Below are 17,011 nucleotides of genomic sequence, written 5' to 3' on the forward strand. Positions count from 1 at the left end.
GTATGATGCTCACAGCACCTGGTATTCCCAAGCGGTCTCCCAATCAGGTACTAAACGGGCCGAAACCATGCTTGGCTGCCGAGACAGGACGAGATCGGGCCTTTTCAGGGTGGTATGGCCGAGAGCGGTACTGGTCTTGCAGATGGACACCCATGAAATGTCGAAAAAGATGCGGGGTATGAAGCTCACAGCACCTGGTATTCCCAAGCGGTCTCCCAATCAGGTACTAAACGGGCCGAACAATGCTTGGCTGCCGAGACAGGACGAGATCGGGCCTTTTCAGGGTGGTATGGCCGTGAGCGGTACTGCTCTTGCAGATGGACACCCATGAAATGTCGAAAAAGATGCGGGGTATGATGCTCACAGCACCTGGTATTCCCAAGCGGTCTCCCATTCAGGTACTAAACAGGCTGAACCATGCTTGGCTTCCGAGATCGGATGAGATCGGGCCTTTTCAGGGTGGTATGGCCGTGAGCGGTACTGCTCTTGCAGATGGACACCCATGAAATGTCGAAAAAGATGCGGGGTATGATGCTCACAGCACCTGGTATTCCCAAGCGGTCTCCCAATCAGGTACTAAACAGGCCGAACCATGCTTGGCTTCCGAGATCGGGCGAGATCGGGCCTTTTCAGGGTGGTATGGCCGTGAGCGGTACTGTTCTTGCAGATGGACACCCATGAAATGTCGAAAAAGATGCGGGGCATGGTTCTCACAGCACCTGGTATTCCCAAGTGGTCTCCCAATCAGGTACTAACCAGGCCGAACCATGCTTGGCTTCCGAGATCGGATGAGATCGGACGAGATCGGGCCTTTTCAGGGTGGTATGGCCATGAGCGGTACTGCTCTTGCAGATGGACACCCATGAAATGTCGAAAAAGATGCGGGGTATGATGCTCACAGCACCTGGTATTCCCAAGCGGTCTCCCAATCAGGTACTAAACAGGCCGAACTATGCTTGGCTTCCGAGATCGGACGAGATCGGGCCTTCTCAGGGTGGTATGGCCGTGAGCGGTACTGCTCTTGCAGATGGACACCCATGAAATGTCGAAAAAGATGCGGGGCATGGTTCTCACAGAACCTGGTATTCCTAAGCGGTCTCCCAATCAGGTACTAACCAGGCCGAACCATGCTTGGCTTCTGAGGTTGGACGAGATCGGGCCTTATCAGGGTGGTATGGCCGTGAGCAGAACTGTTCTTGCAGATGGACACCCATGAAATGTCGAAAAAGATGCGGGGCATGGTTCTCACAGCACCTGGTATTCCCAAGCGGTCTCCCAATCAGGTACTAACCAGGCCGAACCATGCTTGGCTTCCAAGATCGGACGAGATCGGACGAGATCGGGCCTTTTCAGGGTGGTATGGCCGGAAGCGGTACTGCTCTTGCAGATGGACACCCATGAAATGTCGAAAAAGATGCAGGGTATGATGCTCACAGCACCTGGTATTCCCAAGCGGTCTCCCAATCAGGTACTAACCAGGCCGAACAATGCTTGGCTGCCGAGATCGGACGAGATCGGGCCTTTTCAGGGTGGTATGGCCGTGAGCGGTACTGCTCTTGCAGATGGACACCCATGAAATGTCGAAAAAGCTGCGGGGTATGATGCTCACAGCACCTGGTATTCCCAAGCAGTCTCCCAATCAGGCACTAACCAGGCCGAACCATGCTTGGCTTCCAAGATCGGACGAGATCGGACGAGATCGGGCCTTTTCAGGGTGGTATGGCCGTGAGCGGTACTGCTCTTGCAGATGGACACCCATGAAATGTCGAAAAAGATGCGGGGTATGATGCTCACAGCACCTGGTATTCCCAAGCGGTCTCCCAATCAGGTACTAACCAGGCCGAACAATGCTTGGCTGCCGAGATCGGACGAGATCGGGCCTTTTCAGGGTGGTATGGCCGTGAGTGGTACTGCTCTTGCAGATGGACACCCATGAAATGTCGAAAAAGATGCGGGGTATGATGCTCACAGCACCTGGTATTCCCAAGCGGTCTCCCAATCAGGCACTAACCAGGCCATACCATGCTTGGCTTCCGAGATCGGACGGAGCGGGCCTTTTCAGGGTGGTATGGCCGTGAGCAGTACTGCTCTTGCAGATGGACACCCATGAAATGTCGAAAAAGATGCGGGGTATGATGCTCACAGCACCTGGTATTCCCAAGCGGTCTCCCAATCAGGTACTAACCAGGCCGAACAATGCTTGGCTGCCGAGATCGGACGAGATCGGACGAGATCGGGCCTTATCAGGGTGGTATGGCCGTGAGCGGTACTGCTCTTGCAGATGGACACCCATGAAATGTCGAAAAAGATGCGGGGTATGATGCTCACAGCACCTGGAATTCCCAAGCGGTCTCCCAATCAGGTACTAACCAGGCCGAACCATGCTTGGCTGCCGAGATCAGACGAGATCGGACGAGATCGGGCCTTATCAGGGTGGTATGGCCGTGAGCGGTACTGCTCTTGCAGATGGACACCCATGAAATGTCGAAAAAGATGCGGGGTATGATGCTCACAGCACCTGGTATTCCCAAGCGGTCTCCCAATCAGGTACTAACCAGGCCGAACCATGCTTGGCTTCCGAGGTCGGACGAGATCGGGCCTTTTCAGGGTGGTATGGCCGTGAGCGGTCCTGGTCTTGCAGATGGACACCCATGAAATGTCGAAAAAGATGCGGGGTATGACGCTCACAGCACCTGGTATTCCCAAGCGGTCTCCCAATCAGGTACTAACCAGGCCGAACCATGCTTGGCTTCCGAGATCGGACGAGATCGGGCCTTTTCAGGGTGGTATGGCCGTGAGCGGTACTGCTCTTGCAGATGGACACCCATGAAATGTCGAAAAAGATGCGGGGTAAGATGCTCACAGCACCTGGTATTCCCAAGCGGTCTCCCAATCAGGTACTAACCAGGCCGAACCATGCTTGGCTGCCGAGATCGGACGAGATCGGGCAAGATCGGGCCTTATCAGGGTGGTATGGCCGTGAGCGATACTGCACTTGCAGATGGACACCCATGAAATGTCGAAAAAGATGCGGGGTATGATGCTCACAGCACCTGGTATTCCCAAGCGGTCTCCCAATCAGGTACTAAACAGGCTGAACCATGCTTGGCTTCCGATATCGGACGAGATCAGGCCTTTTCAGGGTGGTATGGCCGTGAGTAGTACTGCTCATGCAGATGGACACCCATGAAATGTCGAAAAAGTTCCGGGGTATGAGGCTCACAGCACCTGGTATTCCCAAGCGGTCTCCCAATCAGGTACTAACCAGGCCGAACCATGCTTGGCTGCCGAGTTCGGACGAGATCGGGCGGGATCGGGCCTTATCAGGGTGGTATGGCCGTGAGCGGTACTGCTCTTGCAGATGGACATCCATGAAATGTCGAAAAAGATGCGGGGTATGATGCTCACAGCACCTGGTATTCCCAAGCAGTCTCCCAATCCGGTACTAAACAGGCCGAACCATGCTTGGCTTCCGAGATCGGACGAGATCGGGCCTTTTCAGGGTGGTATGGCCGTGAGCGGTACTGCACTAGCAGATGGACACCCATGAAATGTCGAAAAAGATGCGGGGTTTGATGCTCACAGCACCTGGTATTCCCAAGCGGTCTCCCAATCAGGTACTAACCAGGCCGAATCATGCTTGGCTGCCGAGATCGGGCGAGATCGGGCCTTTTCAGGGTGGTATGGCCGTGAGCGATACTGCACTTGCAGATGGACACCCATGAAATGTCGAAAAAGATGCGGGGTATGATGCTCACAGCACCTGGTATTCCCAAGCGGTCTCCCAATCAGGTACTAACCAGGCCGAACCATGCTTGGCTTCCGAGATCGGACGAGATCGGGCCTTTTCAGGGTGGTATGGCCGTGAGCGGTACTGCTTTTGCAGATGGACACCCATGAAATGTCGAAAAAGATGCGGGGTATGTTGCTCACAGCACCTGGTATTCCCAAGCGGTCTCCCAATCAGGTACTAACCAGGCCGAACCATGCTTGGCTTCCGAGATCGGACGAGATCGGGCCTTTTCAGGGTGGTATGGCCGTGAGCGGTACTGCTTTTGCAGATGGACACCCATGAAATGTCGAAAAAGATGCGGGGTATGTTGCTCACAGCACCTGGTATTCCCAAGCGGTCTCCCAATCAGGTACTAACCAGGCCGAACCATGCTTGGCTTCCGAGATCGGACGAGGTCGGGCCTTTTCAGGGTGGTATGGCCATGGCAGGTACTGCTCTTGCAGATGGACACCCATGAAATGTCGAAAAAGATGCGGGGTATGACGCTCACAGCACCTGGTAGTCCCAAGCGGTCTCCCAATCAGGTACTAACCAGGCCGAACAATGCTTGGCTGCCGAGATCGGACGAGATCGGACGAGATCGGGCCTTATCAGGGTGGTATGGCCGTGAGCGGTATTGCTCTTGCAGATGGACACCCATGAAAAGTCGAAAAAGATGCGGGGTATGATGCTCACAGCACCTGGTATTCCCAAGCGGTCTCCCAATCAGGTACTAACCAGGCCGAACCATGCTTGGCTGCCGAGATCGGACGAGATCGGACGAGATCGGGCCTTTTCAGGGCGGTATGGCCGTGAGCGGTACTGCACTAACAGATGGACACCCATGAAATGTCGAAAAAGATGCGGGGTATGATGCTCACAGCACCTGGTATTCCCAAGCGGTCTCCCAATCAGGTACTAAACAGGCCGAACCATGCTAGGCTTCCGAGATCGGACGAGATCGGGCCTTTTCAGGGTGGTATGGCCGTGAGCGGTACTGCACTAGCAGATGGACACCCATGAAATGTCGAAAAAGATGCGGGGTATGATGCTCACAGCACCTGGTATTCCCAAGCGGTCTCCCAATCAGGTACTAACCAGGCCGAAACATGCTTGGCTTCCGAGATCTGGCGAGATCGGGCCTTTTCAGGGTGGTATGGCTGTGAGCGGTACTGCACTAGCAGATGGACACCCATGAAATGTCGAAAAAGATGCGGGGTATGATGCTCACAGCACCTGGTATTCCCAAGCGGTCTCCCAATCAGGTACTAAACAGGCCGAACCATGCTTGGCTTCCTAGATCGGACGAGATCGGACGAGATCGGGCCTTTTCAGGGTGGTATGGCCGTGAGCGGTACTGCACTAGCAGATGGACACCCATGAAATGTCGAAAAAGATGCGGGGTATGATGCTCACAGCACCTGGTATTCCCAAGTGGTCTCCCAATCAGGTACTAACCAGGCCGAACCATGCTTGGCTTCCGAGATCGGACGAGATCAGGCCTTTTCAGGGTGGTATGGCCGTGAGCGGTACTGCACTAGCAGATGGACACCCATGAAATGTCGAAAAAGATGCGGGGTATGATGCTCACAGCACCTGGTATTCCAAAGCGGTCTCCCAATCAGGTACTAAACAGGCCGAACCATGCTTGGCTGCCGAGTTCGGACGAGATCGGGCCTTTTCAGGGTGGTATGGCCATGAGCGGTACTGCACTAGCAGATGGACACCCATGAAATGTCGAAAAAGATGCGGGGTATGATGCTCACAGCACCTGGTATTCCGAAGCGGTCTCCCAATCAGGTACTAAACAGGCCGAACCATGCTTGGCTGCCGAGATCGGACGAGATCGGGCCTTTTCAGGGTGGTATGGCCGTGAGCGGTACTGCACTAGCAGATGGACACCCATGAAATGTCGAAAAAGATGCGGGGTATGATGCTCACAGCACCTGGTATTCCCAAGCGGTCTCCCAATCAGGTACTAACCAGGCCAAACCATGCTTGGCTTCCGGGATCAAAAGAGATCGGGCCTTTTCAGGGTGGTATGGCCGTGAGCAGTACTGCTCTTGCAGATGGACACCCATGAAATGTCGAAAAAGATGCGGGGCAAGATGCTCACAGCACCTGGTATTCCCAAGCGGTCTCCCAATCAGGTACTAAACAGGCCGAACGATGCTTGGCTTCCGAGATCGGACGAGATCGGGCCTTTTCAGGGTGGTATGGCCGTGAGCGGTTCTGCTCTTGCAGATGGACACCCATGAAATGTCGAAAAAGATGCGGGTTATGATGCTCACAGCACCTGGTATTCCCAAGCGGTCTCCCAATCAGGTACTAACCAGGCCGAACTATGCTTGGCTGCCGAGATCAGATGAGATCGGGCCTTTTCAGGGTGGTATGGCCGTGAGCGGTACTGCTCCTGCAGATGGACACCCATGAAATGTCGAAAAAGATGCGGGGCATGGTTCTCACAGCACCTGGTATTCCCAAGCGGTCTCCCAATCAGGTACTAAACAGGCCGAACCATGCTTGGCTTCCGAGATCGGACGAGATCGGACGAGATCAGGCCTTTTCAGGGTGGTATGGCCGTGAGCGGTACTGCTCTTGCAGATGGACACCCATGAAATGTCGAAAAAGATGCGGGGCATGATGCTCACAGCACCTGGTATTCCCAAGCGGTCTCCCAATCAGGTGCTAACCAGGCCGACACATGCTGGGCTGCCGAGATCGGACGAGATCGGGCCTTTTCAGGGTGGTATGGCCGTGAGCGGTACTGCTCTTGCAGATGGACACCCATGAAATGTCGAAAAAGATGCGGGGTATGATGCTCACAGCACCTGGTATTCCCAAGCGGTCTCCCAATCAGGTACTAACCAGGCCAAACCATGCTTGGCTTCCGGGATCGAAAGAGATCGGGCCTTTTCAGGGTGGTATGGCCGTGAGCGGTACTGCTCTTGCAGATGGACACCCATGAAATGTCGAAAAAGATGCGGGGTATGATGCTCACAGCACCTGGTATTCCCAAGCAGTCTCCCAATCAGGTACTAAACAGGCCGAACCTTGCTTGGCTTCCGAGATCGGACGAGATCGGGCCTTTTCAGGGTGGTATGGCCGTGAGCGGTACTGCTCTTGCAGATGGACACCCATGAAATGTCGAAAAAGATGCGGGGCAAGATGCTCACAGCGGCTGGTATTCCCAAGCGGTCTCCCAATCAGGTACTAACCAGGCCGAACCATGCTTGGCTTCCGAGATCGGACGAGATCGGGCCTTTTCAGGGTGGTATGGCCGTGAGCGGTACTCTTACTGCAGATGGACACCCATGAAATGTCGAAAAAGATGCGGGGTATGATGCTCACAGCACCTGGTATTCCCAAGCGGTCTCCCAATCAGGTACTAATCAGGCCGAACGATGCTTGGCTTCCGAGATCGGACGAGATCGGGCCTTTTCAGGGTGGTATGGCCGTGAGCGGTACTCCTCTTGCAGATGGACACCCATGAAATGTCGAAAAAGATGCGGGGCATGGTTCTCACAGCACCTGGTATTCCCAAGCGGTCTCCCAATCAGGTACTAACCAGGCCGAACCATGCTTGGCTTCCGAGATCGGACGAGATCAGACGAGATCGGGCCTTTTCAGGGTGGTATGGCCGTGAGCGGTACTGCTCTTGCAGATGGACACCCATGAAATGTCAAAAAAGACGCGGGGTATGATGCTCACAGCACCTAGTATTCCCAAGCGGTCTCCCAATTTGGTACTAACCAGGCCAAACCATGCTTGGCTTCCGTGATCGGACGAGATCGGGCCTTATCAGGGTGGTATAGCCGTGAGCAGTACTGCTCTTGCAGATGGACACCCATGAAATGTCGAAAAAGATGCGGGGTATGATGCTCACAGCACCTGGTATTCCCAAGCGGTCTCCCAATCAGGTACTAACCAGGCCAAACCATGCTTGGCTTCTGAAATCGGACGAGATCCGGCCTTTTCAGGGTGGTATGGCCGTGAGCGGTACTGCTCTTGCAGATGGACACCCATGAAATGTCGAAAAAGATGCGGGGTGTGATGCTCACAGCACCTGGTATTCCCAAGCGGTCTCCCAATCAGGTACTAACCAGGCCGGACCATGCTTGGCTTCCGAGATCGGACGAGATCGGGCGAGATCGGCCTTATCAAGGTGGTATGGCCGTGAGCGGTACTGCTCTTGCAGATGGACACCCATGAAATGTCGAAAAAGATGCGGGGTATGATGCTCACAGCACCTGGTATTCCCAAGCGGTCTCCCAATCAGGTACTAAACAGGCCGAACCATGCTTGGCTTCCGAGATCGGGCGAGATCGGGCCTTTTCAGGGTGGTATGGCCGTGAGCGGTACTGTTCTTGCAGATGGACACCCATGAAATGTCGAAAAAGATGCGGGGCATGGTTCTCACAGCACCTGGTATTCCCAAGTGGTCTCCCAATCAGGTACTAACCAGGCCGAACTATGCTTGGCTTCCGAGATCGGATGAGATCGGACGAGATCGGGCCTTTTCAGGGTGGTATGGCCATGAGCGGTACTGCTCTTGCAGATGGACACCCATGAAATGTCGAAAAAGATGCGGGGTATGATGCTCACAGCACCTGGTATTCCCAAGCGGTCTCCCAATCAGGTACTAAACAGGCCGAACTATGCTTGGCTTCCGAGATCGGACGAGATCGGGCCTTCTCAGGGTGGTATGGCCGTGAGCGGTACTGCTCTTGCAGATGGACACCCATGAAATGTCGAAAAAGATGCGGGGCATGGTTCTCACAGAACCTGGTATTCCTAAGCGGTCTCCCAATCAGGTACTAACCAGGCCGAACCATGCTTGGCTTCTGAGGTTGGACGAGATCGGGCCTTATCAGGGTGGTATGGCCGTGAGCAGAACTGTTCTTGCAGATGGACACCCATGAAATGTCGAAAAAGATGCGGGGCATGGTTCTCACAGCACCTGGTATTCCCAAGCGGTCTCCCAATCAGGTACTAACCAGGCCGAACCATGCTTGGCTTCCAAGATCGGACGAGATCGGACGAGATCGGGCCTTTTCAGGGTGGTATGGCCGGAAGCGGTACTGCTCTTGCAGATGGACACCCATGAAATGTCGAAAAAGATGCAGGGTATGATGCTCACAGCACCTGGTATTCCCAAGCGGTCTCCCAATCAGGTACTAACCAGGCCGAACAATGCTTGGCTGCCGAGATCGGACGAGATCGGGCCTTTTCAGGGTGGTATGGCCGTGAGCGGTACTGCTCTTGCAGATGGACACCCATGAAATGTCGAAAAAGCTGCGGGGTATGATGCTCACAGCACCTGGTATTCCCAAGCAGTCTCCCAATCAGGCACTAACCAGGCCGAACCATGCTTGGCTTCCAAGATCGGACGAGATCGGACGAGATCGGGCCTTTTCAGGGTGGTATGGCCGTGAGCGGTACTGCTCTTGCAGATGGACACCCATGAAATGTCGAAAAAGATGCGGGGTATGATGCTCACAGCACCTGGTATTCCCAAGCGGTCTCCCAATCAGGTACTAACCAGGCCGAACAATGCTTGGCTGCCGAGATCGGACGAGATCGGGCCTTTTCAGGGTGGTATGGCCGTGAGTGGTACTGCTCTTGCAGATGGACACCCATGAAATGTCGAAAAAGATGCGGGGTATGATGCTCACAGCACCTGGTATTCCCAAGCGGTCTCCCAATCAGGCACTAACCAGGCCATACCATGCTTGGCTTCCGAGATCGGACGGAGCGGGCCTTTTCAGGGTGGTATGGCCGTGAGCAGTACTGCTCTTGCAGATGGACACCCATGAAATGTCGAAAAAGATGCGGGGTATGATGCTCACAGCACCTGGTATTCCCAAGCGGTCTCCCAATCAGGTACTAACCAGGCCGAACAATGCTTGGCTGCCGAGATCGGACGAGATCGGACGAGATCGGGCCTTATCAGGGTGGTATGGCCGTGAGCGGTACTGCTCTTGCAGATGGACACCCATGAAATGTCGAAAAAGATGCGGGGTATGATGCTCACAGCACCTGGAATTCCCAAGCGGTCTCCCAATCAGGTACTAACCAGGCCGAACCATGCTTGGCTGCCGAGATCAGACGAGATCGGACGAGATCGGGCCTTATCAGGGTGGTATGGCCGTGAGCGGTACTGCTCTTGCAGATGGACACCCATGAAATGTCGAAAAAGATGCGGGGTATGATGCTCACAGCACCTGGTATTCCCAAGCGGTCTCCCAATCAGGTACTAACCAGGCCGAACCATGCTTGGCTTCCGAGGTCGGACGAGATCGGGCCTTTTCAGGGTGGTATGGCCGTGAGCGGTCCTGGTCTTGCAGATGGACACCCATGAAATGTCGAAAAAGATGCGGGGTATGACGCTCACAGCACCTGGTATTCCCAAGCGGTGTCCCAATCAGGTACTAACCAGGCCGAACAATGCTTGGCTGCAGAGATCGGACGAGATCGGGCCTTTTCAGGGTGGTATGGCCGTGAGCGGTACTGCCCTTGCAGATGGACACCCATGAAATGTCGAAAAAGATGCGGGGTATGATGCTCACAGCACCTGGTATTCCCAAGCGGTCTCCCAATCAGGTACTAACCAGGCCGAACCATGCTTGGCTTCCGAGATCGGACGAGATCGGGCCTTTTCAGGGTGGTATGGCCGTGGGCGGTACTGCTTTTGCAGATGGACACCCATGAAATGTCGAAAAAGATGCGGGGTAAGATGCTCACAGCACCTGGTATTCCCAAGCGGTCTCCCAATCAGGTACTAACCAGGCCGAACCATGCTTGGCTGCCGAGATCGGACGAGATCGGGCAAGATCGGGCCTTATCAGGGTGGTATGGCCGTGAGCGATACTGCACTTGCAGATGGACACCCATGAAATGTCGAAAAAGATGCGGGGTATGATGCTCACAGCACCTGGTATTCCCAAGCGGTCTCCCAATCAGGTACTAAACAGGCTGAACCATGCTTGGCTTCCGATATCGGACGAGATCAGGCCTTTTCAGGGTGGTCTGGCCGTGAGTAGTACTGCTCATGCAGATGGACACCCATGAAATGTCGAAAAAGTTCCGGGGTATGATGCTCACAGCACCTGGTATTCCCAAGCGGTCTCCCAATCAGGTACTAACCAGGCCGAACCATGCTTGGCTTCCAAGATCAGAAGAGATCGGGCCTTTACAGGGTGGTATGGCCAGAAGCGGTACTTCTCTTGCAGATGGACACCCATGAAATGTCGAAAAATATGCGGGGTATGATGCTCACAGCACCTGGTATTCCCAAGCGGTCACCCAATCAGGTACTAACCAGGCCGAACCATGATTGGCTTCCGAGATCAGACGAGATCGGGCCTTTTCAGGGTGGTATGGCCATGAGCGGTACTGCTCTTGCAGATGGACACCCATGAAATGTCGAAAAAGATGCGAGGTATGATGCTCACAGCACCTGGTATTCCCAAGCGGTCTCCCAATCAGGTACTAAACAGGCCGAACCATGCTTGGCTGCCGAGATCGGACGAAATCGGGCGAGATCGGGCCTTATCAGGGTGGTATGGCCGTGAGCGGTACTGCACTAGCAGATGGACACCCATGAAATGTCGAAAAAGATGCGGGGTATGATGCTCACAGCACCTGGTATTCCCAAGCGGTCTCCCAATCAGGTACTAACCAGGCCGAACCATGCTTGGCTGCCGAGTTCGGACGAGATCGGGCGGGATCGGGCCTTATCAGGGTGGTATGGCCGTGAGCGGTACTGCTCTTGCAGATGGACATCCATGAAATGTCGAAAAAGATGCGGGGTATGATGCTCACAGCACCTGGTATTCCCAAGCAGTCTCCCAATCCGGTACTAAACAGGCCGAACCATGCTTGGCTTCCGAGATCGGACGAGATCGGGCCTTTTCAGGGTGGTATGGCCGTGAGCGGTACTGCACTAGCAGATGGACACCCATGAAATGTCGAAAAAGATGCGGGGTATGATGCTCACAGCACCTGGTATTCCGAAGCGGTCTCCCAATCAGGTACTAAACAGGCCGAACCATGCTTGGCTGCCGAGATCGGACGAGATCGGGCCTTTTCAGGGTGGTATGGCCGTGAGCGGTACTGCACTAGCAGATGGACACCCATGAAATGTCGAAAAAGATGCGGGGTATGATGCTCACATCACCTGGTATTTCCAAGCGGTCTCCCAATCAGGTACTAACCAGGCCGAACCATGCTTGGCTTCCGAGATCGGACGAGATCGGGCCTTTTCAGGGTGGTATGGCCGTGAGCGGTACTGCACTAGCAGATGGACACCCATGAAATGTCGAAAAAGATGCGGGGTTTGATGCTCACAGCACCTGGTATTCCCAAGCGGTCTCCCAATCAGGTACTAACCAGGCCGAATCATGCTTGGCTGCCGAGATCGGGCGAGATCGGGCCTTTTCAGGGTGGTATGGCCGTGAGCGATACTGCACTTGCAGATGGACACCCATGAAATGTCGAAAAAGATGCGGGGTATGATGCTCACAGCACCTGGTATTCCCAAGCGGTCTCCCAATCAGGTACTAACCAGGCCGAACCATGCTTGGCTTCCGAGATCGGACGAGATCGGGCCTTTTCAGGGTGGTATGGCCGTGAGCGGTACTGCTTTTGCAGATGGACACCCATGAAATGTCGAAAAAGATGCGGGGTATGTTGCTCACAGCACCTGGTATTCCCAAGCGGTCTCCCAATCAGGTACTAACCAGGCCGAACCATGCTTGGCTTCCGAGATCGGACGAGGTCGGGCCTTTTCAGGGTGGTATGGCCACGGCAGGTACTGCTCTTGCAGATGGACACCCATGAAATGTCGAAAAAGATGCGGGGTATGACGCTCACAGCACCTGGTAGTCCCAAGCGGTCTCCCAATCAGGTACTAACCAGGCCGAACAATGCTTGGCTGCCGAGATCGGACGAGATCGGACGAGATCGGGCCTTATCAGGGTGGTATGGCCGTGAGCGGTATTGCTCTTGCAGATGGACACCCATGAAAAGTCGAAAAAGATGCGGGGTATGATGCTCACAGCACCTGGTATTCCCAAGCGGTCTCCCAATCAGGTACTAACCAGGCCGAACCATGCTTGGCTGCCGAGATCGGACGAGATCGGACGAGATCGGGCCTTTTCAGGGCGGTATGGCCGTGAGCGGTACTGCACTAACAGATGGACACCCATGAAATGTCGAAAAAGATGCGGGGTATGATGCTCACAGCACCTGGTATTCCCAAGCGGTCTCCCAATCAGGTACTAAACAGGCCGAACCATGCTAGGCTTCCGAGATCGGACGAGATCGGGCCTTTTCAGGGTGGTATGGCCGTGAGCGGTACTGCACTAGCAGATGGACACCCATGAAATGTCGAAAAAGATGCGGGGTATGATGCTCACAGCACCTGGTATTCCCAAGCGGTCTCCCAATCAGGTACTAACCAGGCCGAAACATGCTTGGCTTCCGAGATCTGGCGAGATCGGGCCTTTTCAGGGTGGTATGGCTGTGAGCGGTACTGCACTAGCAGATGGACACCCATGAAATGTCGAAAAAGATGCGGGGTATGATGCTCACAGCACCTGGTATTCCCAAGCGGTCTCCCAATCAGGTACTAAACAGGCCGAACCATGCTTGGCTTCCTAGATCGGACGAGATCGGACGAGATCGGGCCTTTTCAGGGTGGTATGGCCGTGAGCGGTACTGCACTAGCAGATGGACACCCATGAAATGTCGAAAAAGATGCGGGGTATGATGCTCACAGCACCTGGTATTCCCAAGTGGTCTCCCAATCAGGTACTAACCAGGCCGAACCATGCTTGGCTTCCGAGATCGGACGAGATCAGGCCTTTTCAGGGTGGTATGGCCGTGAGCGGTACTGCACTAGCAGATGGACACCCATGAAATGTCGAAAAAGATGCGGGGTATGATGCTCACAGCACCTGGTATTCCAAAGCGGTCTCCCAATCAGGTACTAAACAGGCCGAACCATGCTTGGCTGCCGAGTTCGGACGAGATCGGGCCTTTTCAGGGTGGTATGGCCATGAGCGGTACTGCACTAGCAGATGGACACCCATGAAATGTCGAAAAAGATGCGGGGTATGATGCTCACAGCACCTGGTATTCCGAAGCGGTCTCCCAATCAGGTACTAAACAGGCCGAACCATGCTTGGCTGCCGAGATCGGACGAGATCGGGCCTTTTCAGGGTGGTATGGCCGTGAGCGGTACTGCACTAGCAGATGGACACCCATGAAATGTCGAAAAAGATGCGGGGTATGATGCTCACAGCACCTGGTATTCCCAAGCGGTCTCCCAATCAGGTACTAACCAGGCCAAACCATGCTTGGCTTCCGGGATCAAAAGAGATCGGGCCTTTTCAGGGTGGTATGGCCGTGAGCAGTACTGCTCTTGCAGATGGACACCCATGAAATGTCGAAAAAGATGCGGGGCAAGATGCTCACAGCACCTGGTATTCCCAAGCGGTCTCCCAATCAGGTACTAAACAGGCCGAACGATGCTTGGCTTCCGAGATCGGACGAGATCGGGCCTTTTCAGGGTGGTATGGCCGTGAGCGGTTCTGCTCTTGCAGATGGACACCCATGAAATGTCGAAAAAGATGCGGGTTATGATGCTCACAGCACCTGGTATTCCCAAGCGGTCTCCCAATCAGGTACTAACCAGGCCGAACTATGCTTGGCTGCCGAGATCAGATGAGATCGGGCCTTTTCAGGGTGGTATGGCCGTGAGCGGTACTGCTCCTGCAGATGGACACCCATGAAATGTCGAAAAAGATGCGGGGCATGGTTCTCACAGCACCTGGTATTCCCAAGCGGTCTCCCAATCAGGTACTAAACAGGCCGAACCATGCTTGGCTTCCGAGATCGGACGAGATCGGACGAGATCAGGCCTTTTCAGGGTGGTATGGCCGTGAGCGGTACTGCTCTTGCAGATGGACACCCATGAAATGTCGAAAAAGATGCGGGGCATGATGCTCACAGCACCTGGTATTCCCAAGCGGTCTCCCAATCAGGTGCTAACCAGGCTGACACATGCTGGGCTGCCGAGATCGGACGAGATCGGGCCTTTTCAGGGTGGTATGGCCGTGAGCGGTACTGCTCTTGCAGATGGACACCCATGAAATGTCGAAAAAGATGCGGGGTATGATGCTCACAGCACCTGGTATTCCCAAGCGGTCTCCCAATCAGGTACTAACCAGGCCAAACCATGCTTGGCTTCCGGGATCGAAAGAGATCGGGCCTTTTCAGGGTGGTATGGCCGTGAGCGGTACTGCTCTTGCAGATGGACACCCATGAAATGTCGAAAAAGATGCGGGGTATGATGCTCACAGCACCTGGTATTCCCAAGCAGTCTCCCAATCAGGTACTAAACAGGCCGAACCTTGCTTGGCTTCCGAGATCGGACGAGATCGGGCCTTTTCAGGGTGGTATGGCCGTGAGCGGTACTGCTCTTGCAGATGGACACCCATGAAATGTCGAAAAAGATGCGGGGCAAGATGCTCACAGCGGCTGGTATTCCCAAGCGGTCTCCCAATCAGGTACTAACCAGGCCGAACCATGCTTGGCTTCCGAGATCGGACGAGATCGGGCCTTTTCAGGGTGGTATGGCCGTGAACGGTACTCTTACTGCAGATGGACACCCATGAAATGTCGAAAAAGATGCGGGGTATGATGCTCACAGCACCTGGTATTCCCAAGCGGTCTCCCAATCAGGTACTAATCAGGCCGAACGATGCTTGGCTTCCGAGATCGGACGAGATCGGGCCTTTTCAGGGTGGTATGGCCGTGAGCGGTACTCCTCTTGCAGATGGACACCCATGAAATGTCGAAAAAGATGCGGGGCATGGTTCTCACAGCACCTGGTATTCCCAAGCGGTCTCCCAATCAGGTACTAACCAGGCCGAACCATGCTTGGCTTCCGAGATCGGACGAGATCAGACGAGATCGGGCCTTTTCAGGGTGGTATGGCCGTGAGCGGTACTGCTCTTGCAGATGGACACCCATGAAATGTCAAAAAAGACGCGGGGTATGATGCTCACAGCACCTAGTATTCCCAAGCGGTCTCCCAATCAGGTACTAACCAGGCCAAACCATGCTTGGCTTCCGTGATCGGACGAGATCGGGCCTTATCAGGGTGGTATAGCCGTGAGCGGTACTGCTTTTGCAGATGGACACCCATGAAATGTCGAAAAAGATGCGGGGTATGATGCTCACAGCACCTGGTATTCCCAAGCGGTCTCCCAATCAGGTACTAACCAGGCCGAACCATGCTTGGCTTCCGAGATCGGGCCTTATCAGGGTGGTATGGCCGTGAGCGGTACTGCTCTTGCAGATGGACACCCATGAAATGTCGAAAAAGATGCGGGGTATGATGCTCACAGCACCTGGTATTCCCAAGCGGTCTCCCAATCAGGTACTAACCAGGCCGAACCATGCTTGGCTTCCGAGATCGGGCGAGTTCGGGCCTTATCAGGGTGGTATGGCCGTGAGCGGTACTGCCCTTGCAGATGGACACCCATGAAATGTCGAAAAAGATGCGGGGCATGATGCTCACAGCACCTGGTATTCCCAAGCGGTCTCCCAATCAGGTACTAACCAGGCCGAACCATGCTTGGCTTCCGAGATCGGACGAGATCGGGCCTTTTCAGGGTGGTATGGCCGTGAGCGGTATTGCACTTGCAGATGGACACCCATGAAATGTCGAAAAAGATGCGGGGTATGATGCTCACAGCACCTGGTATTCCCAAGCGGTCTCCCAATCAGGTACTAAACAGGGCGAGCCATGCTTGGCTTCCGAGATCGGGCGAGATCAGGCCTTTTCAGGGTGGTATGGCCGTGAGCGGTACTGCTCTTGCAGATGGACACCCATGAAATGTCGAAAAAGATGCGGGGTATGATGCTCACAGCACCTGGTATTCCCAAGCGGTCTCCCAATCAGGTACTAAACAGGCCGAACAATGCTTGGCTTCCGAGATCGGACGAGATCGGGCCTTTTCAGGGTGGTATATCCGTGAGCGGTACCGCAATTGCAGATGGACACCCATGAAATGTCGAAAAAGATGCGGGGTATGATGCTCACAGCACCTGGTATTCCCAAGCGGTCTCCCAATCAGGTACTAACCAGGCCGAACCATGCTTGGCTGCCGAGATCGGACGAGATCGGACGAGATCGGGCCTTTTCAGGGTGGTATGGCCGTGAGCGGT

General features: G+C 54.5%; 88 pseudogenes; all 88 read right to left on the reverse strand.

Annotated features, from left to right (window-relative positions):
• Positions 1 to 182: 182 nt before the first annotated feature.
• LOC144186587 (5S ribosomal RNA) lies at positions 183 to 301 on the reverse strand (annotated as a pseudogene).
• Positions 302 to 357: 56 nt separating this feature from the next.
• LOC144189107 (5S ribosomal RNA) lies at positions 358 to 476 on the reverse strand (annotated as a pseudogene).
• A 56-nt stretch (positions 477 to 532) lies between these two features.
• Positions 533 to 651, reverse strand: LOC144190167 (5S ribosomal RNA; annotated as a pseudogene).
• Positions 652 to 707: 56 nt separating this feature from the next.
• On the reverse strand, positions 708 to 836 carry LOC144184518 (5S ribosomal RNA; annotated as a pseudogene).
• A 56-nt stretch (positions 837 to 892) lies between these two features.
• LOC144191645 (5S ribosomal RNA) lies at positions 893 to 1,011 on the reverse strand (annotated as a pseudogene).
• Positions 1,012 to 1,427: 416 nt separating this feature from the next.
• Positions 1,428 to 1,546, reverse strand: LOC144190040 (5S ribosomal RNA; annotated as a pseudogene).
• A 56-nt stretch (positions 1,547 to 1,602) lies between these two features.
• LOC144187039 (5S ribosomal RNA) lies at positions 1,603 to 1,731 on the reverse strand (annotated as a pseudogene).
• A 56-nt stretch (positions 1,732 to 1,787) lies between these two features.
• LOC144191752 (5S ribosomal RNA) lies at positions 1,788 to 1,906 on the reverse strand (annotated as a pseudogene).
• A 56-nt stretch (positions 1,907 to 1,962) lies between these two features.
• Positions 1,963 to 2,080, reverse strand: LOC144185822 (5S ribosomal RNA; annotated as a pseudogene).
• A 56-nt stretch (positions 2,081 to 2,136) lies between these two features.
• On the reverse strand, positions 2,137 to 2,265 carry LOC144186093 (5S ribosomal RNA; annotated as a pseudogene).
• A 56-nt stretch (positions 2,266 to 2,321) lies between these two features.
• LOC144184290 (5S ribosomal RNA) lies at positions 2,322 to 2,450 on the reverse strand (annotated as a pseudogene).
• Positions 2,451 to 2,506: 56 nt separating this feature from the next.
• On the reverse strand, positions 2,507 to 2,625 carry LOC144183142 (5S ribosomal RNA; annotated as a pseudogene).
• Positions 2,626 to 2,681: 56 nt separating this feature from the next.
• On the reverse strand, positions 2,682 to 2,800 carry LOC144182463 (5S ribosomal RNA; annotated as a pseudogene).
• Positions 2,801 to 2,856: 56 nt separating this feature from the next.
• LOC144183558 (5S ribosomal RNA) lies at positions 2,857 to 2,985 on the reverse strand (annotated as a pseudogene).
• Positions 2,986 to 3,041: 56 nt separating this feature from the next.
• Positions 3,042 to 3,160, reverse strand: LOC144186227 (5S ribosomal RNA; annotated as a pseudogene).
• Positions 3,161 to 3,216: 56 nt separating this feature from the next.
• Positions 3,217 to 3,345, reverse strand: LOC144191441 (5S ribosomal RNA; annotated as a pseudogene).
• Positions 3,346 to 3,401: 56 nt separating this feature from the next.
• On the reverse strand, positions 3,402 to 3,520 carry LOC144189555 (5S ribosomal RNA; annotated as a pseudogene).
• A 56-nt stretch (positions 3,521 to 3,576) lies between these two features.
• LOC144182030 (5S ribosomal RNA) lies at positions 3,577 to 3,695 on the reverse strand (annotated as a pseudogene).
• Positions 3,696 to 3,751: 56 nt separating this feature from the next.
• On the reverse strand, positions 3,752 to 3,870 carry LOC144191796 (5S ribosomal RNA; annotated as a pseudogene).
• Positions 3,871 to 3,926: 56 nt separating this feature from the next.
• On the reverse strand, positions 3,927 to 4,045 carry LOC144191808 (5S ribosomal RNA; annotated as a pseudogene).
• Positions 4,046 to 4,101: 56 nt separating this feature from the next.
• LOC144185428 (5S ribosomal RNA) lies at positions 4,102 to 4,220 on the reverse strand (annotated as a pseudogene).
• Positions 4,221 to 4,461: 241 nt separating this feature from the next.
• LOC144183149 (5S ribosomal RNA) lies at positions 4,462 to 4,590 on the reverse strand (annotated as a pseudogene).
• A 56-nt stretch (positions 4,591 to 4,646) lies between these two features.
• Positions 4,647 to 4,765, reverse strand: LOC144191010 (5S ribosomal RNA; annotated as a pseudogene).
• Positions 4,766 to 4,821: 56 nt separating this feature from the next.
• Positions 4,822 to 4,940, reverse strand: LOC144181862 (5S ribosomal RNA; annotated as a pseudogene).
• Positions 4,941 to 4,996: 56 nt separating this feature from the next.
• Positions 4,997 to 5,125, reverse strand: LOC144186604 (5S ribosomal RNA; annotated as a pseudogene).
• A 56-nt stretch (positions 5,126 to 5,181) lies between these two features.
• LOC144187374 (5S ribosomal RNA) lies at positions 5,182 to 5,300 on the reverse strand (annotated as a pseudogene).
• A 56-nt stretch (positions 5,301 to 5,356) lies between these two features.
• On the reverse strand, positions 5,357 to 5,475 carry LOC144190921 (5S ribosomal RNA; annotated as a pseudogene).
• A 56-nt stretch (positions 5,476 to 5,531) lies between these two features.
• On the reverse strand, positions 5,532 to 5,650 carry LOC144190903 (5S ribosomal RNA; annotated as a pseudogene).
• A 56-nt stretch (positions 5,651 to 5,706) lies between these two features.
• LOC144191135 (5S ribosomal RNA) lies at positions 5,707 to 5,825 on the reverse strand (annotated as a pseudogene).
• Positions 5,826 to 5,881: 56 nt separating this feature from the next.
• Positions 5,882 to 6,000, reverse strand: LOC144190719 (5S ribosomal RNA; annotated as a pseudogene).
• Positions 6,001 to 6,056: 56 nt separating this feature from the next.
• LOC144189433 (5S ribosomal RNA) lies at positions 6,057 to 6,175 on the reverse strand (annotated as a pseudogene).
• A 56-nt stretch (positions 6,176 to 6,231) lies between these two features.
• On the reverse strand, positions 6,232 to 6,360 carry LOC144185930 (5S ribosomal RNA; annotated as a pseudogene).
• Positions 6,361 to 6,416: 56 nt separating this feature from the next.
• On the reverse strand, positions 6,417 to 6,535 carry LOC144186947 (5S ribosomal RNA; annotated as a pseudogene).
• A 56-nt stretch (positions 6,536 to 6,591) lies between these two features.
• LOC144190612 (5S ribosomal RNA) lies at positions 6,592 to 6,710 on the reverse strand (annotated as a pseudogene).
• A 56-nt stretch (positions 6,711 to 6,766) lies between these two features.
• On the reverse strand, positions 6,767 to 6,885 carry LOC144189577 (5S ribosomal RNA; annotated as a pseudogene).
• Positions 6,886 to 6,941: 56 nt separating this feature from the next.
• On the reverse strand, positions 6,942 to 7,060 carry LOC144191681 (5S ribosomal RNA; annotated as a pseudogene).
• Positions 7,061 to 7,116: 56 nt separating this feature from the next.
• On the reverse strand, positions 7,117 to 7,235 carry LOC144189748 (5S ribosomal RNA; annotated as a pseudogene).
• A 56-nt stretch (positions 7,236 to 7,291) lies between these two features.
• Positions 7,292 to 7,420, reverse strand: LOC144184508 (5S ribosomal RNA; annotated as a pseudogene).
• A 56-nt stretch (positions 7,421 to 7,476) lies between these two features.
• LOC144183078 (5S ribosomal RNA) lies at positions 7,477 to 7,595 on the reverse strand (annotated as a pseudogene).
• A 56-nt stretch (positions 7,596 to 7,651) lies between these two features.
• LOC144190771 (5S ribosomal RNA) lies at positions 7,652 to 7,770 on the reverse strand (annotated as a pseudogene).
• A 56-nt stretch (positions 7,771 to 7,826) lies between these two features.
• On the reverse strand, positions 7,827 to 7,954 carry LOC144191622 (5S ribosomal RNA; annotated as a pseudogene).
• A 56-nt stretch (positions 7,955 to 8,010) lies between these two features.
• Positions 8,011 to 8,129, reverse strand: LOC144190169 (5S ribosomal RNA; annotated as a pseudogene).
• Positions 8,130 to 8,185: 56 nt separating this feature from the next.
• On the reverse strand, positions 8,186 to 8,314 carry LOC144186395 (5S ribosomal RNA; annotated as a pseudogene).
• Positions 8,315 to 8,370: 56 nt separating this feature from the next.
• On the reverse strand, positions 8,371 to 8,489 carry LOC144191646 (5S ribosomal RNA; annotated as a pseudogene).
• A 416-nt stretch (positions 8,490 to 8,905) lies between these two features.
• LOC144190041 (5S ribosomal RNA) lies at positions 8,906 to 9,024 on the reverse strand (annotated as a pseudogene).
• A 56-nt stretch (positions 9,025 to 9,080) lies between these two features.
• On the reverse strand, positions 9,081 to 9,209 carry LOC144187040 (5S ribosomal RNA; annotated as a pseudogene).
• Positions 9,210 to 9,265: 56 nt separating this feature from the next.
• Positions 9,266 to 9,384, reverse strand: LOC144191753 (5S ribosomal RNA; annotated as a pseudogene).
• Positions 9,385 to 9,440: 56 nt separating this feature from the next.
• Positions 9,441 to 9,558, reverse strand: LOC144185823 (5S ribosomal RNA; annotated as a pseudogene).
• Positions 9,559 to 9,614: 56 nt separating this feature from the next.
• On the reverse strand, positions 9,615 to 9,743 carry LOC144186094 (5S ribosomal RNA; annotated as a pseudogene).
• A 56-nt stretch (positions 9,744 to 9,799) lies between these two features.
• LOC144184291 (5S ribosomal RNA) lies at positions 9,800 to 9,928 on the reverse strand (annotated as a pseudogene).
• A 56-nt stretch (positions 9,929 to 9,984) lies between these two features.
• On the reverse strand, positions 9,985 to 10,103 carry LOC144183154 (5S ribosomal RNA; annotated as a pseudogene).
• A 56-nt stretch (positions 10,104 to 10,159) lies between these two features.
• Positions 10,160 to 10,278, reverse strand: LOC144184841 (5S ribosomal RNA; annotated as a pseudogene).
• Positions 10,279 to 10,334: 56 nt separating this feature from the next.
• On the reverse strand, positions 10,335 to 10,453 carry LOC144188279 (5S ribosomal RNA; annotated as a pseudogene).
• A 56-nt stretch (positions 10,454 to 10,509) lies between these two features.
• Positions 10,510 to 10,638, reverse strand: LOC144183559 (5S ribosomal RNA; annotated as a pseudogene).
• Positions 10,639 to 10,694: 56 nt separating this feature from the next.
• LOC144186987 (5S ribosomal RNA) lies at positions 10,695 to 10,813 on the reverse strand (annotated as a pseudogene).
• Positions 10,814 to 10,869: 56 nt separating this feature from the next.
• LOC144185254 (5S ribosomal RNA) lies at positions 10,870 to 10,988 on the reverse strand (annotated as a pseudogene).
• A 56-nt stretch (positions 10,989 to 11,044) lies between these two features.
• Positions 11,045 to 11,163, reverse strand: LOC144189146 (5S ribosomal RNA; annotated as a pseudogene).
• Positions 11,164 to 11,219: 56 nt separating this feature from the next.
• Positions 11,220 to 11,348, reverse strand: LOC144185581 (5S ribosomal RNA; annotated as a pseudogene).
• A 56-nt stretch (positions 11,349 to 11,404) lies between these two features.
• Positions 11,405 to 11,533, reverse strand: LOC144181955 (5S ribosomal RNA; annotated as a pseudogene).
• Positions 11,534 to 11,589: 56 nt separating this feature from the next.
• On the reverse strand, positions 11,590 to 11,708 carry LOC144189556 (5S ribosomal RNA; annotated as a pseudogene).
• Positions 11,709 to 11,764: 56 nt separating this feature from the next.
• Positions 11,765 to 11,883, reverse strand: LOC144190904 (5S ribosomal RNA; annotated as a pseudogene).
• A 56-nt stretch (positions 11,884 to 11,939) lies between these two features.
• LOC144191580 (5S ribosomal RNA) lies at positions 11,940 to 12,058 on the reverse strand (annotated as a pseudogene).
• Positions 12,059 to 12,114: 56 nt separating this feature from the next.
• Positions 12,115 to 12,233, reverse strand: LOC144182031 (5S ribosomal RNA; annotated as a pseudogene).
• A 56-nt stretch (positions 12,234 to 12,289) lies between these two features.
• LOC144191819 (5S ribosomal RNA) lies at positions 12,290 to 12,408 on the reverse strand (annotated as a pseudogene).
• Positions 12,409 to 12,464: 56 nt separating this feature from the next.
• On the reverse strand, positions 12,465 to 12,583 carry LOC144186189 (5S ribosomal RNA; annotated as a pseudogene).
• Positions 12,584 to 12,824: 241 nt separating this feature from the next.
• LOC144183150 (5S ribosomal RNA) lies at positions 12,825 to 12,953 on the reverse strand (annotated as a pseudogene).
• Positions 12,954 to 13,009: 56 nt separating this feature from the next.
• LOC144191011 (5S ribosomal RNA) lies at positions 13,010 to 13,128 on the reverse strand (annotated as a pseudogene).
• Positions 13,129 to 13,184: 56 nt separating this feature from the next.
• On the reverse strand, positions 13,185 to 13,303 carry LOC144181863 (5S ribosomal RNA; annotated as a pseudogene).
• A 56-nt stretch (positions 13,304 to 13,359) lies between these two features.
• LOC144186605 (5S ribosomal RNA) lies at positions 13,360 to 13,488 on the reverse strand (annotated as a pseudogene).
• A 56-nt stretch (positions 13,489 to 13,544) lies between these two features.
• LOC144187375 (5S ribosomal RNA) lies at positions 13,545 to 13,663 on the reverse strand (annotated as a pseudogene).
• Positions 13,664 to 13,719: 56 nt separating this feature from the next.
• Positions 13,720 to 13,838, reverse strand: LOC144190922 (5S ribosomal RNA; annotated as a pseudogene).
• A 56-nt stretch (positions 13,839 to 13,894) lies between these two features.
• LOC144190906 (5S ribosomal RNA) lies at positions 13,895 to 14,013 on the reverse strand (annotated as a pseudogene).
• A 56-nt stretch (positions 14,014 to 14,069) lies between these two features.
• LOC144191136 (5S ribosomal RNA) lies at positions 14,070 to 14,188 on the reverse strand (annotated as a pseudogene).
• Positions 14,189 to 14,244: 56 nt separating this feature from the next.
• Positions 14,245 to 14,363, reverse strand: LOC144190720 (5S ribosomal RNA; annotated as a pseudogene).
• Positions 14,364 to 14,419: 56 nt separating this feature from the next.
• LOC144189434 (5S ribosomal RNA) lies at positions 14,420 to 14,538 on the reverse strand (annotated as a pseudogene).
• Positions 14,539 to 14,594: 56 nt separating this feature from the next.
• Positions 14,595 to 14,723, reverse strand: LOC144185931 (5S ribosomal RNA; annotated as a pseudogene).
• Positions 14,724 to 14,954: 231 nt separating this feature from the next.
• On the reverse strand, positions 14,955 to 15,073 carry LOC144190613 (5S ribosomal RNA; annotated as a pseudogene).
• Positions 15,074 to 15,129: 56 nt separating this feature from the next.
• LOC144189578 (5S ribosomal RNA) lies at positions 15,130 to 15,248 on the reverse strand (annotated as a pseudogene).
• Positions 15,249 to 15,304: 56 nt separating this feature from the next.
• Positions 15,305 to 15,423, reverse strand: LOC144182289 (5S ribosomal RNA; annotated as a pseudogene).
• Positions 15,424 to 15,479: 56 nt separating this feature from the next.
• LOC144189750 (5S ribosomal RNA) lies at positions 15,480 to 15,598 on the reverse strand (annotated as a pseudogene).
• Positions 15,599 to 15,654: 56 nt separating this feature from the next.
• LOC144184509 (5S ribosomal RNA) lies at positions 15,655 to 15,783 on the reverse strand (annotated as a pseudogene).
• A 56-nt stretch (positions 15,784 to 15,839) lies between these two features.
• Positions 15,840 to 15,958, reverse strand: LOC144182753 (5S ribosomal RNA; annotated as a pseudogene).
• Positions 15,959 to 16,014: 56 nt separating this feature from the next.
• Positions 16,015 to 16,123, reverse strand: LOC144186519 (5S ribosomal RNA; annotated as a pseudogene).
• A 56-nt stretch (positions 16,124 to 16,179) lies between these two features.
• Positions 16,180 to 16,298, reverse strand: LOC144191474 (5S ribosomal RNA; annotated as a pseudogene).
• A 56-nt stretch (positions 16,299 to 16,354) lies between these two features.
• On the reverse strand, positions 16,355 to 16,473 carry LOC144191830 (5S ribosomal RNA; annotated as a pseudogene).
• A 56-nt stretch (positions 16,474 to 16,529) lies between these two features.
• Positions 16,530 to 16,648, reverse strand: LOC144184889 (5S ribosomal RNA; annotated as a pseudogene).
• A 56-nt stretch (positions 16,649 to 16,704) lies between these two features.
• LOC144184249 (5S ribosomal RNA) lies at positions 16,705 to 16,823 on the reverse strand (annotated as a pseudogene).
• A 56-nt stretch (positions 16,824 to 16,879) lies between these two features.
• LOC144182958 (5S ribosomal RNA) lies at positions 16,880 to 17,008 on the reverse strand (annotated as a pseudogene).
• Positions 17,009 to 17,011: the final 3 nt, after the last annotated feature.

The sequence above is a fragment of the Stigmatopora nigra genome, unplaced genomic scaffold, assembly GCF_051989575.1.
Source record: "Stigmatopora nigra isolate UIUO_SnigA unplaced genomic scaffold, RoL_Snig_1.1 HiC_scaffold_24, whole genome shotgun sequence".
Classification (NCBI taxonomy): domain Eukaryota; kingdom Metazoa; phylum Chordata; class Actinopteri; order Syngnathiformes; family Syngnathidae; genus Stigmatopora; species Stigmatopora nigra.